The following is a 20,453-nucleotide window of genomic DNA, read 5'->3' on the forward strand; positions in this document are numbered from 1 at the left end:
TTTAAATGTACTTCTCAAATTAGGAGAAAAACAGCAATTCTATATAGAATGGTTGAAATATGCACATGGGTCACATATGTTTCTATGTGATGGAAATGTTTCCATGTTAGTATACAGCACATAGTTTGCCTAAAATATTCCATGCCATCTGTAGATGAAAGCCCCTAAAAATACAGCAAGGTAGAAACCAAAACAGTCATAAATTATAAGATGTGAAACATTTTCAGATGTCAACTTAAAAGCACAACCTAAAAGTTGAGAATTATGCTTTATTCAGTGACCTCACTGAGGACTATAGCCCAGGATACAACTGCTCAGATATTTCTGAGAAGCTGTTCCAAAGAGTTCCAGGAGGAGTCAGAATATACAGGATATTTTCCTGAAAAACAAACAAACATGTAGACAAAGATCAGAAGATTACTGCTAATCACAGAAAACAGATACACCTCAAGTTAATGACTTTAGTGCCTATTTATCTATGGTAAGATGGGAGAGTCTGAGATCATTGAAAATATTCCTTTCATATGCATCCTTACTATCTAGGGCCATCATGAATTCCTCTCAGATCACACCTTGGAGGATGATTGCAGTGGCTGATGGCTTAATGACAGGCAACATTTATTGTTTACCAGAATGACAGGCAGCATTCTTTGTTTAGTGAAAGAACAGCAAAACATTCTTTGTTTAGTAAAAAGCAACACTTTTTTGGCCCACAGAACCTCTTCTTGGTCATAAATTCAACCAAGGTTTGAGGCATTTCCAGACCAATTTCCCCCAAAACACTAGGAAGTCTCATCCTAGATTAGGTGAGGCTTCTCTTGATAGACACAATGTGCTAATTTTTGAATTAGTCCATACTGATAACCTAAAATTCTCTGGGTTGCCTGTTTTACTAATCTATTATGATCCAGAAACTGTTTTCCCTTGTTGCTTCTTCCCATATCTACAGATGCATTATTATAATTATTCTGTGTAGAGTTTTATACATACATGCATATATATATGTATGTATACATGATTGACTACTTCAAGATGTTTCAGTTCAGTTCAGTTCAGTCACTTAGTCGTGTCCGACTCTTTGCAACCCCATGAATCGCAGCACGCCAGGCCTTCTATCCATCACCAACTCCTGGAGTTCACTCAGACTCACGTCCATCGAGTCAGTGATGCCATCCAGCCATCTCATCCTCTGTCATCCCCTTCTCCCCCTGTCCCCAATCCCTCCCAAATATGTTTAGCCATCAGTAATTTTGTTGGAAGCCTGGTCATACACTGGGTAATACAAGAGATAATAATCCTATAAAATATACAGGATATAAGGAATACAGCTGGTAATATTAATAAAGCCATAGTACATCAGAGAGAGACACAAAGCATAAATAATTTGAAAACAATAGACAGCAAACTAAAACAATGATTTATATAACTAGTTGTAATCTGGTCACAATAAACCATTAAGTCCACAAAGGAGCCAGCTGCAGAAACCGAATTATTGAGGGATCAGGTCAAGAGAAAAAGGTAAGTGTTTCATCTTCAATTACAAAGTATATGTTATCAACTTGTTGTAGGTTATAGTGTAAAAGAGAAGTTTTTCTGGGAAACAAAGATGAACAAACAGTATATTTCAGGAAAAAAAAAAAAAAATACATTCAGTCCCATGGTGGCTCAGACAGTGAAGAGTCTGCCTGCAATGCAAGAGACCCAGGTTATCTCCTTGGGTCCAGAATATCCCCTGGAGAAGGGAATGGCAACCCACTCCAGTATTCTTGCCTGGAAAATTCCATGGACATAGGAGCCTGGTGGGCTCCACGTAGTCACAAAGAGTCAGACATGACTGAGCGACTAACACTTCAGTCCCATGTAATTAATTCCTGTTCACCTGAATGAAGTTATTAGGTTTTCCATTAGAGCTTTATGATTTTTTACCCAGTTTAGTGGTATTATCTGAAAGTTATCAGACATTTATATTTGTCAAAATTATTTTTTATGAATCTCTTTGAAGATATTCATTTTATAAAAGCATCAGAGTAAAATAATGATTATCTATAAATTAAAACATTTAAAATGCTGTGGCTAAAGATCTGATTATAATGAAATTGACAAGAAATTTGGTTATTTCTGTACCATAACATTTTAAGGTACTAATAACTGAAAATATTATACCTGAAAATATTATACATTTATATTTATATGTATATTTATAACTGAAAATATTATACATTTCAGATTTGTGTGTGTGTGCACTCAGTGGCTCAGTAGTGTCCAACTCTTTGTGACTCCATGGACTGTAGCCTACCAGGTTCCTCTGTCCATGGAATTTTCCAGGCAAGAATATTGGAGTGGGTGGTCTTTTCCTCATCCAGGGGATCTTCCCAACCCAGGGATCAAAACTGCATTTCTTGCATCTCCTGCATTGCCAGGCTGATTCTTTACCACTAGCAACACCTGGGCAGATACTTAGATTTTAGGAGTTTCATATAACTTTTGGAATATGTGTATTAATGATACCCATAGAATATAACCTAAGAAGTTTTTATCACCATTTATATGACAATGTTTCCCATATAATTTAACATATCCAAGCCTAATTAGTTTCTCTTTGTGTAGTTTCAGGGGCCCTTTGATGCATGCAGAAGTTGGCTGGAGGTCAAAAGACTTAATTAAATTTTGATTTAGGAAATTATATCAATAAATATCAAAAGGTTTAGAACACTGAGAATTTTATATTTGGGAAATTTGTCAAAGATAAATATTTTAAAGCACTTGGTCAAATAGGATCATGAGTCCCTGTGAAACAATACAGTACTTATTCATTCAATCAAAGTGACAATAAAATATTTTTAAGGCACATGCAGATCATTTAGAAAGAAAAGAAACTCATAATCTGTTATTAAATGTAGATTAACATTCCAAGAATACTGTTCTCATAACAGAGAAAACCAAACTCTGATCCTGTACCAGCCTACCCTCAATAAGAAAATTCATTTACCTAATTAAATTCAATCCAATCCCAGCTTGATGTTGCACAAAACTTTTCTCAAAATTCCCCTTTACAAATCTCCTGTAACTTTCTATATCTGTATTCATTCATCTCTTATTTTCTTTCCCATCCAGAAAACAAGCTTTAAGACAAAGTCACTTTCCTTTAACAAAGTGCATTTCCATTCTTTATACCTAGACAGCATATTAAAAAGCAGAGACATCACTTTGGCAACAAAGTTCCATATAGTCAAAGCTATGGTTTTTCCAGTAGTCATGTATGGATGTGAGAGTTGGACCATAAAGAAGGCTGAATGCCAAATAATTGATGCTTTTGAACTGTGGTGTTGGAGAAGACTCTTGAGAGTCCCTTGGACTGCAAGGAGATCAAGCCAGTCAATCCCAAAGGAAATCAACCCGGAATATTCATTGGAAGGACTGATGCTGAAGCTGAAACTCCAATACTTTGGCCTCCCGATGCAAAGAGCTGATTCGTTAGAAAAGACCCTGATGCTGGGAAGGATAGAAGGCAGGAGTAGAAGGGGACAACAGAGCATGAGATGGTTGGATGGTATCACAAACTCAATGGACATGAGTTTGAGCAAGCTCCGGGACTTGGTGTTGGGCAGGGAAGCCTGGCATGCTGCAGTCCATGGGGTTGCATAATCAGATACGACTGAGCAACTGAACAACAAATACCTTCTTTTGCTAAAAATATACATCCTACATTCCTTGAGCACTTAAATGTTTTCCTTATTATCCCAGTAGCTTAATAATGTATTTTACAATTTGAATTCCTAAAAACCTTGACCTCTAATGAAAAAAGACTAGCAATAATTGTGAACTCTTTGTCATATCAGCATTTCCTGATAGGCAAACATATGAATATTCCACAACCTCTAAAACATATATCTTCTCATAGTCCATTTTTTTTTTTTCACTCAATGCATGGCAAAACATGTTCATTAACTCCTAAAATCTTTAGTTTCCCTCTTGTAAGAAGACAAAAGTAAGTAAATATAGACCTAATTAGCAATAAGTGATCCAGCACCTTATCTTATTGGAAATGAACTGATATTTAACAAATTCCATAATTTAGCTTAGCAAAACTGTAAAGTTTCAATTACCAAAAATCTTGAGAAACTATTTTAAATAGATGTACCCAAAACATAATTATTCCTAAAGAGTTCACGTGAAAACTATCTCTGCTTCTGCTGCTGCTGCTGAGTTGCTTCAGTCGTGTCCGACTCTGTGCGACCCCATAGACAGCAGCCCACCAGGCTCCCCTGTCCCTGAGATTCTCCAGGCAAGAACACTGGAGTGGGTTGCCATTTCCTTCTCCAATGCATGAAAGTGAAAAGTGAAAGTGAAGTCGCTCAGTTGTGTCCGACCCTCAGCGACCCCATGGACTGCAGCCCACCAGGCTCCTCCATCCATGGGATTTTCCAGGCAAGAGCACTGGAGTGGGGTGCCATTGCCTTCTCCAGAAAACTATCTCACTTAACCTTTATTTCATAACTTAAGAAAATATCATCATACCAAGTTGATTTTCCTTGCTGACAAATTCTACAAGACAAATAGCATAAACTTATTGACCTTCAATAAACCTAGTTACAATAAAAAAGTCTGTTTGATAAAGCAAATAGCTTAAGTTAGCTTTAGTACCAGATATTAATGTTGAGTATTTCCTAGATCATGTGAACATGGAATTAATTCTTGTCAGTTTTCTTTGTATTTAGAAATATTTTATTTGTAAGGTCTTAAAATCAATAGAAAGAGCTTTTTTATAAATTTAATTTTGATAATATCCAGAGGTAGACATATGTTATATGTATAATGTACATAAAACATATAAACAGACAACACTAAATATCTCAGCTTTATTTTAACATCTAGTTATGAATCAGGTATTATACATTTACTAGTTTATAGGTAGCAGTTGGGAAAGTTAAATTTATTTCCTTAGATGATTAAGGCATTACTAATTGAGGACAAAGCTTCCAGATTTTTATCTGTCCTTGATAAATCTTTAAGGAAACTGTGAATCAGATTTTGGGTTTCCAGCACTTTTCCAGCACTTTCAATGTTAAAATCCTTTCCCCTTTAGTCCCCTTTGATTTCAGGTTTTACCTGATTGAGCTAATTAGGCTCTGCCTCAGGTCAATATATTGGAGAAGGAAATGGCAACCCACTCCAGTGTTCTTGCTTGGAGAATCCCAGGAACGGAGGCGCCTGGTGGATTGCTGTCTATGGGGTCGCACAGAGTCGGACACGACTGAAGCGACTTAGCAGCAGCAGCAGCAGCAACAGCAGATCAATATGGGTTGTACCTTCATTTCTAGTTTGTAGAAGTTTGTAAGACACAAACATTTGCTTTCAACTCTGCAATGACCTTGTCTGCTACTTGAATGGCATAAAAAGGTTGATGTGTCTAGCTAAATATTTTTTCATTTGCTTTGTTAAATCAGTGAGAAGATTTCCAACAAACTGGAAATCAAGGGGTTTTTGTATTATTTTTAATTAATTTACTTTTTAAATTGAAGGGCAATTGCTTTACAATCCTGTGTGGTTTCTGTCATAAAACAACATGAATCAGTCATAACTCTTTCTCTCTCTCTCTCTCTATTTTTTAAATTTTATGTTTAATTGGAAGATAATTACTTTACAATATTCTGATGGCTTCTGTCATACATCAACATGAACCAGCCAGAGGTATACATATGTCCTCACCTTCTTAAACCTCCTTCCTACCTCCCTCTTCATCCTACCCCTCTAGGTTATCACAGAATAACAACTTTGGGTTCCCTACATCATACAGCAAATTCCCACCAACTATATGTTTTACATATGGTAATATATATGTTTGAATACTACTCTCTCAAGTCATCCCGCCTTCTCCTTGCCCCAATGTGGCCATGAGTCTGTTCTTTACATCTGTGTCTCCTTTGCTGCCCCACAAATAGGAAAATCAGTACCATCTTTCTAGATTCCATGCTGCTAAGTCACTTCAGTTGTGTCCGACTCTGTGCGACCCCTTAGATGGCAGCCCACCAGGCTCCCCCATCCCTGGGATTCTTCAGGCAAGAACACTGGGGTAGGTTACCATTTCCTTCTCCAATGCATGAAAGTGAAAAGTGAAAATGAAGTCATTCAGTCATGTCCGACCCTCAGCAACCCCATGGACTGCAGCCTTCCAGGCTCTTCCATCCATGGGATTTTCCAGGCAAGAGTACTGGAGTGGGGTGCTGTTGCCTTCTCCGTCTAGATTCCATATATATGAGTTAATATGTGATATTTATCTTTCTCTTTCTGACTTACTTCACTATGTATAATAGGCTCTAGGTTGATCCACCTCATTAGAACTGATGCAAATGCATTTTTTAGAGCTAAGTAATATTCCATTTTCCCAAGAAAATGCACTGGTCATACCAAACACTCTCTTCCAACAACACAAGAGAAGACTCTACACATGGACATCACCAGAAGGTCAACACCAAAATCAGACTGATTATATTCTTTGCAGCCAAAGATGGAGAAGCTCTATACAGTCAACAAAAACAAGACCAGGAGCTGACTGTGGCTCAGATCATGAACTCCTTATTACCAAATTCATACTTAAATCGAAGAAAGTAGGGAAAACCACTAGACCATTCAGGTATGACCTAAATCAAATCCCTTATGATTATACAGTGGAAGTGAGAAATAGATTTAAGGGCCTAGATCTGATAGATAGAGTCCCTGATGAACTATGGAATGAGGTTCATGACACTGTACAGCAGACAGGGATCAAGACCATTCCCATGGAAAAGAAATGCAAAAAAGCAAAATGGCTGTCTGAGGAGGCCTTACAAATAGCTGTGAAAAGAAGAAAAGTGAAAAGCAAAGGAGAAAAGGAAAGATACAAGCATCTGAATGCAGAGTTCCAAAGAATAGCAAGAAGAGATAAGAAAGCCTTCCTCAGCGATCAATCAAATAAATAGAGGAAAACAACAGAATGGGAAAGACTAGAGATCTCTTCAAGAAAATTAGAGACACCCAGGGAACATTTCATGCAAAGATGGGCTCGATAAAGGACAGAAATGGTATGGACCTAACAGAAGCAGAAGGTATTAAGAAGAGGTGGCAAGAATACACAGAAGAACTGTACAAAAAAGATCTTCATGACCCAGATAATCACGATGATGTGGTCACTCATCTAGAGCCACACATCCTGGAATGTGAAGTCAAGTGGGCCTTAGAAAGCATCACTGCAAACAAAGCTAGTGGAGGTGATGGAATTCCAGTTGAGCTATTTCAAATCCTGAAAGATGATGCTGTGAAAGTGCTGCACTCAATATGTCAGCAAATTTGGAAAACCCAGCAGTGGCCACAGGACTGGAAAAGATCAGTTTTCATTCCAATCCCAAAGAAAGCAATGCCAAAGAATGCTCAAACTACCACACAATTGCACTCATCTCACACGCTAGTAAAGTAATGCTCAAAATTCTCCAAGCCAGGCTTCAGCAATAGGTGAACCGTGAACTTCCTGATGTTCAAGCTGGTTTTAGAAAAGGCAGAGGAACCAGAGATCAAATTGCCAACATCCGCTGGATCATGGAAAAAGCAAGAGAGTTCCAGAAAAACATCTATTTCTGCTTTATTGACTATGGCAAAGCCTTTGACTGTGTGGATCACAAGAAACTGTGGAAAATTCTGAAAGAGATGGGAATACCAGACCACCTGATCTGCCTCTTGAGAAATCTGTATGCAGGTCAGGAGGCAACAGTTAGAACTGGACATAGAACAACAGACTGGTTCCAAATAGGAAAAGGAGTACGTCAAGGCTGTATATTGTCACCCTGCTTATTTAACTTATATGCAGAGTACATGAGAAATGCTGGACTGGAAGAAACACAAGCTGAAATCAAGATTGCTGGAAGAAATATCAATAACCTCAGATATGCAGATGACACCACCCTTATGGCAGAAAGAGGAACTCAAAAGCCTCTTGATGAAAGTGAAAGTGGAGAGTGAAAAAGTTGGCTTAAAGCTCAACATTCAGAAAACGAAGATCATGGCATCTGGTCCCATCACTTCATGGGAAATAGATGGGGAAACAGTGGAAACAGTGTCAGACTTTATTTTTGGGGGCTCCAAAATCACTGCAGATGGTGACTGCAGCCATGAAATTAAAAGACGCTTACTCCTTGGAAGGAAAATTATGACCAACCTAGATAGCATATTCAAAAGCAGAGACATTACTTTGCCAACAAAGGTCCGTCTAGTCAAGGCTGTGGTTTTTCCTGTGGTCATGTATGGATGTGAGAGTTGGACTGTGAAGAAGGCCAAGTGCCGATGCTTTTGAACTGTGTTGTTTGAGAAGACTCTTGAGAGTCCCTTGGACTTCAAGGAGTTCCAACCAGTCCATTCTGAAGGAGATCAGCCCTGGGATTTCTTTGGAGGTAATGATGCTAAAGCTGAAACTCCAGTACTTTGGCCACCTCATGCGAAGAGTTGACTCATTGGAAAAGACTCCGATGCTGGGAGGGATTGGGAGCAGGAGGAGAAAGGGACGACAGAGGATGAGATGGCTGGATGGCGTCACTGACTCCATGAACGTGAGTCTGAGTGAACTCCGGGAGTTGGTGATGGACAGGGAGGCCTGGCGTGCTGTGATTAATGGGGTCGCAAAAAAGTCGGACACGACTGAGCGACCAAACTGAACTGAACTGAATATTCCATTGTGTATATGTACCAAAATTTCCTTATCTGTTCATCTCTCTATGAACATCTAGGTTGCTTCAATGTCCAAGATATTGTAAACAGTGCTGTGATGAACATTGCGGTACATTTGTCTTTTTCAGTTTGATTTCTTCAGGGTATATGCCCAGTAGTGGGATTGCAAGGTCATATGCTAGTTTTATTCCTAGTTTTTATTTTATTTTTTTGTTGTTGTTCAGATGCTAAGCTGTCTCTGAATCTTTGTGACCCCATAGACCACAGCATGCTAGACTCCTCTGTCCTTTACTATTTCCCAGAGTTTGCTCAAACTCATGTCCATTGAGTTGGTGAGGCTATCTAACCATCTCATCCTCTGCCTCCTGCTTTTCCTTTTGCTTTCAATCTTTCCCAGCATCTGGGTCTTTTCCAATGAGTCCACTCTTTCATATCAGGTGGCCAAAGTATTGGAATATATATATATATATATATATATATATATATATATATATATATACACACACACACACACACACACACACACACACATACATACACACATACATACATATTCTTCAATTTCTTTAATCAATAAATTTAAATTTGACAAAGAAAACACATATCATACATACCCAAGCCAAATGCCTGCAATTTCACCATAAAATTCTCATAAAAATAATATATATGCATATAGTCCCTTAACTTCAGTACCTGAATTACTGTACAAATTACCTAGGAGAAGGTGAATACACTGGTGTTTGGGAAGCTTTAAAAGACCATCTTAGAATTCTGCATACCACAGTCACAGTTACAGTGAAGTGAATAAAAAATACACTTCAAGATCCCTCAATTGCATAGCTTTTTCCAGGACTTCTAAGAGGAGCCCTTGCCTTTCTATATGTGTTTACATAGACTTATGTTTATATAATTTTCTCAAAAGTAATATATTTTGCCCATGCTTAAGACAACAGATACTTCTCACTATAAATTTCCTCATTTTTGTTTTGTCATGCTATTTTGGAGATCCAGTTAAGGGGAAGTTAAGTTTGAAATACTTTTAATTTATTATTAGATGGGAAGTTTTATGTGGTATGTGCACTGGTTGGGAAAAACTTTGTTGGATACTTCTGCTGTTTGCCATGCCCACACACTTGCTGGTGTAACACAAAGGTGTAAAGCTAGGGCTGCACCACATTATGAATGGAGCTATTGAGATCCAATACTGGAAATGTGGGAGAAGAGAAGAAAAAATAGATTTAAGATTTTTGGAACTAGAAGCTAGTATGTGGAAAGTATTTCAAGAAATCACAAACGTAAAATTGTATGTGAAGAATTTGTTTCTCATTAAATCATAGTTGAAAGCAAAATTTTCTACTTTCAGGAATGTTCTTAGTAAAGTAGCATATTCAATTAAAATCCACAATATATTTTAATAGAAATGAATATGTAATTAAGCTTAAATATACAATTTTATTTCCAATTTGAGATAATGTTTATAAGAATTTTATGGAGAAATTACAGCATTTGGCTTGGGAATGCATGATGAGTATTTTCTTTGTCAAATTTAAGTGTATTGATTAAAGAATTAAAAGAAAATTCTGGTAAAAATCAATGAAACATGAAACAAAAGTGATAAATATGAACAATGAAATTAATAGAAATTATTCTTATATTGAGAGTCAACTTACAGACAAAACACATACAGATTAAGCCAAAAATGTTAATTTTTTAAAAGGAATAGATAAGTTTTTAATAGAATTAGTAATGGTTGTATGTGCTCCATTATGTCTGACTCTTTGTGACCCTATGGACCCTATGTAGCCTTCCAGGCTTTTCTGTCCATGGGATTTTCCAGGTAAGAGTACTGGCATGTGTAGCCATCCCCTTCTGGAGGGGATCTTCCCAACCCAAGGATCAAACCCAAGTCTCTCATTGCAGGCAGATTCTTTACCATCTGAGCCACCAGAGAAGCCCTAAATTAGTAATAGTTTCTTAGGGTTTTTTGATAGCCTAGTTAATGAAGATAATTCAACCATTTATAAACACTATAAGAAGATTTAAACTTTTTGCTGATTTTACACAAAATACTGCTACAAATGAACATTAATATATCAAGCAGAGTAATTAACACTGGACAGTAAAAAAAGAAACTTTAAAATTCCTGAAATTGTACAGATATGACAGAAACTTGACAAAGTTTCATTGAAATCTAATAACAATTTTGAATTTTTCATGATAATTAAAAATAAAAACAAAATTTGCCTGTCCATGAGGATTGCTGGATTTTATTTCTACTCTCTTTTTATAATTTATTTGTTTATTTTAAACAAAACAAAGATGAACATTTTAATGATAAAAGGTACAATTCACAAAGAATATAGAATTTAAATTCTATCTTAAATTTAAAGAATGAAGAAACAAAGATACATAAACAAGAATCAGAAGAAATATTAGGGAAAAGAAAAAATATATAATCACAGTGAAATATATTAACAGTTCTCTGAGCATATTTTATCAAGTGCAGAAAAAATAAGATAATCTCGAGTAATGTCACTAATAATTTAAATACAATAGATTTATGCTTAATTTATATTAACCATATTCTGCACAAATATATTTAAAATTTTGTATCTCACACGTTGTTATTGGGCTTCCCTGGTAGCTCAGCTGGTAAGGAATCTGCCTGCACTGCAGGAGACTCCAGTTCAATTCCTGGGTTGGGAAGTTCCCCTGGAGAAGGGATAGGCTACCCAATCCAGTATTCTTGGGCTTCTCTCATGGCTCAAATGGTAAAGAATCCACCTTCAGTGTGGGAAACCTGGGTTCGATCCCTGGGTTAGGAAGATTCCCTGGAGGAGGGCATGACAACTCACTCCAGTATTCTTTCTTGGAGAATCCCCATGGACAGAGGAGTCTGGCAGGCTATAAACAGTCCATGGGATCACAAAGAGTAGGACACAACTGAGCAGCTAAGCACAGCACAGCACAACATGTTGTTATTAGATGTCCATAGGACATTTAGAAAAACTCACAAAAAAGATAAACATTACTAAATTTCAAAAAGTAGAATTCTTTGTGTGTGTGTGTGTGATTTGGTTATACACACACAAAATAAATGTGTATTCAGTTATACACATATATTATTTTTGAAATTATTTTCCATTATAGGTTATTACAAGATATAGACTATATGTCCCTGTGCTATATAGTAAACTTTTGTTGCTTGTTGCATATCTATTTTCTTTAAATTAGAAATGTAGTTTTCTATTCATACAAAGTCAAAGAAGTGGAATCAAAGCGTCAAAAATTTTTTGGTTCGGCAAAAATTCATAAGTTTTCTAAAATATATATTATACATATTACTTATATACATGTATACAAAAGCTTTTCTACTATGGTTGATAAAGGCTTGAGAAAGAACATAAAAAATGGATAAATTGGAGAACATAAACTAAATGAAATGGGAGTACTGAATATGAAATAGAAAAAGTGAAACAGGTTAGATAAATGTAGAAGATCCTCATGTAGTACAGTTGTTTTTAAACATGGCCCCTCATTAGAAACATATTTGGAGCTCTGACAAAAAAAAAAAATGCCTGATCATTTGTATTTTTCAAAAAATTCCAAGATAATTCTAATATGCATCCAGATTTTAAAAAGTGATTACAGGGTTTTCTATTAAATGGTAGTTTTGGTTATATATAATTCTGAAATTTTTCTTTTGATCAATGATGATACAATGGTTTTAAGTAAGTATTAGTTCAGTCAGTTCAGTTCAGTTCAGTCGCTCAGTCATGTCCGACTCTTTGTGACCCCATGAATTGCAGCACGCCAGGCCTCCCTGTCCATCACCAACTCCTGGAGTTCACTCAAACTCACGTAGTAAAAGATGTTTATCAGTTTTCACAATCAATAGCCAGACCCCCCCCCCCCCAAAAAAAAAGATAATTACAATTGAAAGTCATAATGGGAACATGATTAACCTAATGGTATAGAATAATTAAATTAAATTTAGAGACTCAAGCAGAGTGATATGTGGTAAGCAGAAGTGCATACACGCACATGTTTTCATCTGCTCAGCCCGTCTATGTCTTTTGATTAGTGCATTTAATCTATTTGCATTTAAGGTAATTATTGATATATGTGACCCTATTTTCTTAATTGTACTGGGTTTATTTTCTGTAGGTATGGCTTTTCCTTCTCTTGTTTTCTGCCTAGAGAATTTCCTTTAGCATTTGTTGTGAAACTGGTTTGAAGTGAAAGTGAAGTCCTCGGTTATGTTCGACTCTTTGTGAACCCGTGGACTGTAGCCTACCAGGCTCCTCCATCCATGGGATTTTCCAGGCAAGAATACTGGAGTGGGTTGCCATTTCCTTCTCCAGGGGATCTTCCTGACCCAGGAATCGAACCTGGGTCTCCCACATTGTAGGCGGACGCTTTACCATCTGAGCCACCAGGGAAGCTGGTTTGGTGGTGTTGAATTCTCTTAACTTTTGTTTGTCTTGAAAGCTTTCGATTTCTCCTTCAAATCTGAAGGAGAGTCTTGCTGGGTAAAATATTCTTAATTGTAGGTTCTTCCCTATAATCATTTTAAATATGTCATGCCATTCCCTTCTGGCTTGTAGAGTTTCTGTTGAGAAATCAGCCTGATGGGAATTCCCTTGTATTTGTCATTTCCCCCTTGTTGGTTTTAATATTTTATCTCTGTCTCTAATTGTTGTCAGTTCTATTACTATGTGTTTCAGTGTGTTCCTCCTTGGGTTTACCCTGCCTGAGACTCTCTGTGCTTCCTGGACTTGGTTGATTATTTCCTTCCCCATATTAAGGAAGTCTTCAGCTATTATATCTTTAAATATTTTCTCAGCTCCTTTCTCTCTCTCTTCTCCTTCTGGGACCCATATAATGTGAATGATCATGTATTTAATACTGTCCCAGAGATCTCTTAGGCTGTCTTCATTTCTTTTCATTCTTCTTTCTATATTCTGTTCTGTGGCAGCGATTTCCACCATTCTGTCCTCCAGGTCACTTATCTGTGCTTCTGCCTCAGTTATTCTGCTATGGATTCATTCTACTGAATTATTCATCTCTGTTTGTTTGTTGTTTAGTTCTTCTGGGTCTTTGGTAAACATTTCTTGCATCTTCTCAATCTTTGCCTCCATTCTTTTTCTGAGATCCTGAATCATATTCACTATCATTATTCCAAATTCTTTTTCTGGAATGTTGCCTATTTCCACTTCATTGAATTGTTTTTTTTTTTTTTGTTTGTTTGTTTGTTTGTTTTTGGGGGGGGTGGTTTATCTTGTACCTTCATCTGGGATGTAAGTTTGTGCTTTTTTGTGCTCGTTAGCTTTCTGTAATGTGGTTTTGTTTTAGTCCCTGTGGGACTGTGATTCTTCTTGCTTCTTCTGTCTGCCCTCTGATGGAGGAGTCTAAGAGGCTTGTGTAAACTTCCTGATAGAAGGGACAGGTGGTGGGAAAAGCTTGGTCTTGCTCTGGTGGGCAGGGCCTTGCTCAGTAAAGATTTAATCTAATTATCTGCTGATGGGTGGGGTTGAGCTCCCTCCCTGGTAGTTTTTTGGCCTGAGGTGACCATGCTCTCTGGTTTACTGGCTCTATAGTCCAGTTAATGGCAACCTTAACACCAAAGGGGACATTCCTAGACAGCTGCTGCCAGCCCCTGTGGTGAGCCTGTGCCAACACATACCTCTACAGGAGACCCTCCGACACTAGCAGGTAGTTATGGTTCAGTTTCCTGTGGAGTCACTGCTCCTTTCCTCTCAGTCTTGGTGCATACAAGGTGTGTTTGTTCCCTCCAAAACTGGAGTCTCTGTTTCCCCTAGTCCTGTGGAAACCTTGTAATCAAATTCCATTGGCCTTCAAAGTCAGATTCCCTGGGGATTCCCCAGTACGTTTTTTGAGTCCTCAGGCTGGGAAGCCTGACGTGGGGTTCTGAACCTTCACAACAGTGGGAGAACTTCTTTGGTATTATTATTCTCCAGTTTGTGGGTCACCCACCCTGAAGATATGGGACTTGATTTTATCATGGTTGTGCCCTTACTACCATCTCACTGAAGCTTCTTCTTTGTCTTTGAATGTGAAGTATCTTTTTTTGGTAGGTTCCAGCATCCTCCTGTCAATGGTTGTTCAACAGCTAATTGTGATTTTGATGCTCTCGAAGGAGGAGATGAGTGCACGTCCTTCTACTCTTCCACTTGAACTGGAGTTTTATTCCTAGTTTTTAAAGAAACCTCCATACTGTTCTCCACAGTGGCTGTATCAATTTGCATTCCCACCAATAATGCAAGAAGGTTCCCTTTTATCCACACCCTCTCCAGCATTGCTAGAAGTCAGAGAAGACTCAGCGACTTCACTTTCACTTTTCACTTTCATGCATTGGAGAAGGAAATGGCAACCCACTCCAGTGTTCTTGCCTGGAGAATCCCAGGGACGGGGGAGCCTGGTGGGCTGCCGTTTATGGGGTTGCACAGAGTCGGACATGACTGAAGCGACTTAGCAGCAGCATGTCTTCTTAGGACAAATGTCTGTTTAGGTCTGCCCACATTTGATTGGGTTGTTTGTTTTCCTTGAATTTAGCTACATGAGTTGTTTGTCTATTTTGGAGATTAATCCTTTGACAGTTGTATCATTTGTTATTCTTTTTTCTTTTTTTGGAATAATTATTTTAATTGGAGGCTAATTACTTTACAATATTGTGGTGGTTTTTGCCATACATTGGCATGAATCAGCCATGGGTGTACATATGTCCCACTATATTGAACCCCCCTCCCACCTCTCTCCCCTCCCTATCCCTCTGGGTTGTCCCACAGCACAAGCTTTGAGTGCCCTGTTTTATGCATCAAACTTGAAATAGTCATCTGTTTTATATATGGTAATATACATGTTTCTGCTGAAGCTGAAACTCCAATACTTTGGCCACCTCATGCGAAGAATTGACTCATTGGAAAAGACCCTGATGCTGTGAGGGATTGGGGGCAGGAGGAGAAGGGGATGATAGAGGACGAGATGGCTGGATGGCATCACCAACTCGATGGACATGAGTTTGGGTAAATTCTGGGAGTTGGTGATGGACAGGGAGGCCTGGCATGCTGCAATTCATGGGGTTGCAAAGAATCGGACATGACTGAGCAACTGAACTGACCTGAACTGAATATACATGTTTCAGTGCTATTCTCTAATATCGTCCCACCCTCGCCTTCTACTCCATAAGTCTGTTCTTATAATCCATACTCCAAAATCCTGCTCTTTACATCTGTGTCTCTTCTGCTAACTTGCATGTAAGATCATCATTACCATCTCTCTAAAATCCACATATATGCATTAATATAGTGTATTGGTGTTTCTCTTTCTGGCTTATTTTACTCTGTATAATAGGCTCCAGTTTCATGCACCTTATTAGAACTGATTCAAATGCATTCTTTTTTATAGCTGAGTAATATTCTATTGTGTATATGTACCACAACTTCCTTATCCATTCATCTGCTGATGGAAATCTAGGTTGCTTCCATGTCTTGGCTATTAAAAACAGTGCTGCAATGAACATTGCGGTACATGTGTCTCTTTAATTTCTGGTTTCCTAAGTGTGTATGCCCAGTAGTGGGATTGCTGGGTCATGTGGCATTTCTATTTCCAGGTTTTAAAGGAGTCTCCACACTGTTTTCCATAGTGGCTGTAGTAGTTTGCATTCCCACCAACAGTGTAAGAGCATTCCTTTTTCTCCACACCCTCTCCAGCATTTATTGTTTCTAGACTTTTTGATGGCAGCCATATTGACCAGCATGAGATGGTACCTCATTGTGGTATTGATTTGCATTTCTCTGATAATGAGTGATGTTGAGCATCTTTTCACGTGTCTGTTAGCCGACTGTATGTCTTCTTTGGAGAAATGTCTGTTTATTTCTTTTGCCCATTTTTTGATTGGGTTGTTTATTTTTCTGGAATTGAGCTGCTTGTATATTTTTGAGATTAATTCTTTGTCAGTTGCTTCATTTGCTGTTATTTTCTCCCATTCTGAAGGCTGCCTTTTTAACTTGCTCATAGTTTCCTTCGTTGTGGCAAAAACTTTTAAGTTTAATTAGGTTCCATTTGTTTATTTATTTTTTTCCATTACTCTGGAAGGTGGATCATAGAGCATCTTGCTGTGAATTCTGTCAGAGTTCTGCCTATGTTTTCCTCTAAGAGTATTATACTTTCTGGTCTTATATTTAGATCTTTAATCCATTTTGAGTTTATTTTTGTGTATGGTGTTAGAAAATATTCTAGCTTCATTCTTTTACAGGTGGTTGACCAGTTTTCCCAGCACCACTTGATAAAGAGATTGTCTTTTCTCCACTGTATATTTTTGCCTCCTTTGTCAAAGATCAGGTGTCCATAGGTGCATGGATTTATCTCTGGGCTTTCTATTTTGTTCCATTGATCCATATTTCTGTCTTTGTGCCAGTACCATACTGTCTTGATAAATGTAGCTTTGTAGTATAGCCTGAAGTCAGGCAGGTTGATTCCTCCAGTTCCATTCTTCTTTTTCAAGATTCCTTTGTCTATTTGAGGTTTTCTGTGTTTTCATACAAATTGTGAAATTATTTGTTCTAGTTCTCTGAAAAATACTGTTGGTAGCTTGATAGGGATTGTGTTGAATCTATAGATTGCTTTGGGTCGTATACCCATTTTCACTGTATGGATTCTTCCAATCTACGAACATGTCATATTTCTCCATATATTTGTGTCATCTTTGATTTTGTTCATCAGTGTTTTATAGTTTTCTATATATAGGTCTTTTGTTTCTTTAGGTAAATTTATTCCTAAGTATTTTATTCTTTTTGTTGCAATGCTAAATGGGATTTTTTCCTTAGTTTCTCTTTCTGTTTTCTCATTGATAGTGTATAGGAATGCAAGGGATTTCTGTGTATTAATTTTATATCCTGCAACTTTACTATATTCATTGATTAGCTCTAGTAATTTTCTGGTGGTGTCTTAATGGTTTTCTGTGTAGAGGATCATCTCATCTGCAAACAGAGTTTTACTTCTTTTTTTTCCAATCTTGATTCCTTTATTATTTTTCTTCTCTGATTGCTGTGGCTAGGACTTCCAAAGCTATGTTGAATAGTAGTGATGAGAGTAGGCAACCTTGTCTTCTTCCTCATTTTAGGGGAAATGCTTTCAATTTTTATCCATTGAGTATCATTTTTACTGTTGGTTTGTGGTAAATGGCTTTTATTATGTTGAGATGTGGTCTTTCTATGCCTGTTTCAGGTGAGTTTATCATTAATGGGTGTTAAATTTTGTCAAAGGCTTTCTCTACATCTATTGAGATAATCATATGGTTTTCATCTTTCAATTTGTTAATGTGGTATATCACATTGATTGATTTGCAAATTTTGAAGAAACCTTGAATCCCTGGGATAAATCCCACCTGGTCATGATATATGATCTTTTTAATATGTTGTTGGACTCTGTTTGCTAGAACTTTATTAAGGATTTTTGCACCTATGTTTATCAATGATATTGGCCCATATTTTTCTTTTTTGTGGCATCTTTAGTTTTGTTATTAGGGTGATGGTGGCCTCATAGAATGAGTTTGGGTGTTTGCCTTCCTCTGCAGTTTTCTGGAAGAGTTTGAGTAGGGCAGGTGTTAGCTCTTCTCTAAATTTTTGGTAGAATTCACCTGTGAAGCCATCTGGTCCTGGACTTTTGTTTGTTGGAAGATTTTGTATTATAGTTTCAATTTCCATGCTTGTGACCGGTCTGCTATGATTTTCTATTTCTTCCTGGTTCAGTTTTGGAAGGTTGTACTTAGAATTTGTCCATTTCTTCCAAGTTCTCCATTTTATTGGCATATAATTGTGCATTGTAGTCTCTGATGATTTTTTTGTATTTCTGTGTTGTCTGTTGTGATTTCTCCATTTTCATTTCTAATTCTATTGATTTGATTCTTCTAGCATTTTTTTCTTGATGAGTCTGGATAATGGTTTATCTGTTTTATTTATCTCCTCAAAGAACCAGCTTTAAATTTTGTTGATGTTTGCTATAGTCTCCTTCGTTTCTTTTTCATTTTTTTCTGCTCTGATTTTTATGATTTCTTTCCTTCTTCTAACGTTGTGGTTCTTCTTTTCTTCTTTTTCTAGTTGCATTGGATGTAAAGTTCAGTTATTTGTTTGATGTTTCTTTTGTTTCTTGACGTAGGCTTGTATTGTTATGAATCTCCCTCTGAGCACTGCTTTTACTGAATCCTATAGCTTTTGGGTACTCGTGTTTTAATTTTCATTTGTTTCTATGAATATTTTGATTTCATTTTTGGTTTCTTCCATGATCTGTTGGTTATTCAGAAACATGTTGTTTAGCCTCCATATAGATTTGTATTTTTAATAGTTTTTTTTTCCCTGCAGTTGACATCTAATCTTGCTGTGATGTTATCAGAAAAGATGCTTGAAATGATTTCAATTTTTTGAATTTACCAAGGCAAGATTTATGGCCCAGGATGTAGTCTATCCTGGAGAAAGTTCCTTGTGCACTTGCAAAAAAGTTTAATTCCCTTGTTTTTAGGAGAAATGCCCTATGAATATCAATTAGGTCTAAATTGTCCATTGTATCATTTAAAGCTTGTGTTTCCTTGCTAATTTTCGCTTTAGTTGATTTATCCATAGGTGTGAGTGGGGGTATTAAAGTCCCCCACTATTATTGTGTTACTGTTAATTTCCCCTTTCATACTTCTTAGCATTTGCCTTACATATTGAGGTGCTCCTATGTCGAGTGCATATATATTTATAATTGTTAATATCTTCTTCTTGGATTGATCTTTTGATCATTATGTAGTGTCCTTCTTTGTCTCTTATCATGGTCTTTATTTCAAAGTTTATTTTATCTGGTGTGAGTATTGCTACTCCTGTGTTCTTTTGGTCTCAATTTGCATGAAATATCTTTTTCCAGGACTTCAGTTTCAGTCTGTATGTGTCCTTTGGTTTGAGGTGGGTTTCTTGTAGACAGCATATATACAGGTCTTGTTTTTTTATCCATTCAGCCAGTCTTTGTCTTACGGTTGGGGCATTTAACCCATTTACATTTAAGATAATTATTGATAAGCATGAACCCATTACCGTTTAATATTTTCTTTGGGTTCATTTTTATAAACCTTTTCTGTGTTTCCTGTCTAGAGAAGATCCTTTAGCTTTTCTTGAAGAGCTGGTTTAGTGGTGCTGAATTCTGTCAGTTTTTGCTTGTCTGTAAAGCTTTTGATTTCTGTTTCATATCTGAATGAGATCCTTGCTGGGTAGAACAATCTTGGCTGTAGGTGTTCTTCATTTTAAGTATATCCTGCCATTCCCTTCTGTCCTGGAGAGTTTCTATTGAAAGTTCATCTGTTATCCTTATGGATCCCCTTGTGTGTTATTTGTTGCTTTCCCTGTGCTGCTCTTAATATTTACTTTTTATGTTTGATCTTTGTTAAATTTTTTTGTTTTTTTTTTTAACCATTTGTCAGTTATTTATTATTATTTTTACTTTACAATATTGTATTGGTTTTGTCATACATCAACATGAATCTGCCACAGGTGTATACGTGTTCCCCTTCCTGAACTCCCCTCCCACCTCCCTCCCCGTACCATCCCTCTGGGTCATCCCAGTGCACCAGCCCCAAGCATCCTGTATCCTGCATCGAACCTGGACTGGTGATTCATTTCTTATATGATATTATACATGTTTCAATGCCATTCTCCAAAATCATCCCACCCTCTCCCTCTCCCACAGAGTCCAAAAGATTGTTCTAT

The 20,453-nt window shown here is 37.2% G+C and overlaps 1 long non-coding RNA gene and 1 other non-coding gene across 2 annotated transcripts in view; both read right to left on the reverse strand.

The window, feature by feature from the left end:
• Positions 1-251: 251 nt before the first annotated feature.
• Positions 252-20,453, reverse strand: part of LOC123331750 — a 47,503-nt gene continuing 27,301 nt past the window's right edge. The window contains exon 2 of the long non-coding RNA XR_006548505.2: positions 252-379. This is a non-coding gene — a long non-coding RNA (uncharacterized LOC123331750). The remainder of the gene's footprint in view (positions 380-20,453) is intronic.
• Positions 13,064-13,136, reverse strand: TRNAC-ACA. Its single transcript has one exon. It is a non-coding gene; the product is annotated as a tRNA-Cys (tRNA).

The sequence above is a fragment of the Bubalus bubalis genome, chromosome X, assembly GCF_019923935.1.
Source record: "Bubalus bubalis isolate 160015118507 breed Murrah chromosome X, NDDB_SH_1, whole genome shotgun sequence".
Taxonomy (NCBI): Eukaryota; Metazoa; Chordata; class Mammalia; order Artiodactyla; family Bovidae; genus Bubalus; species Bubalus bubalis.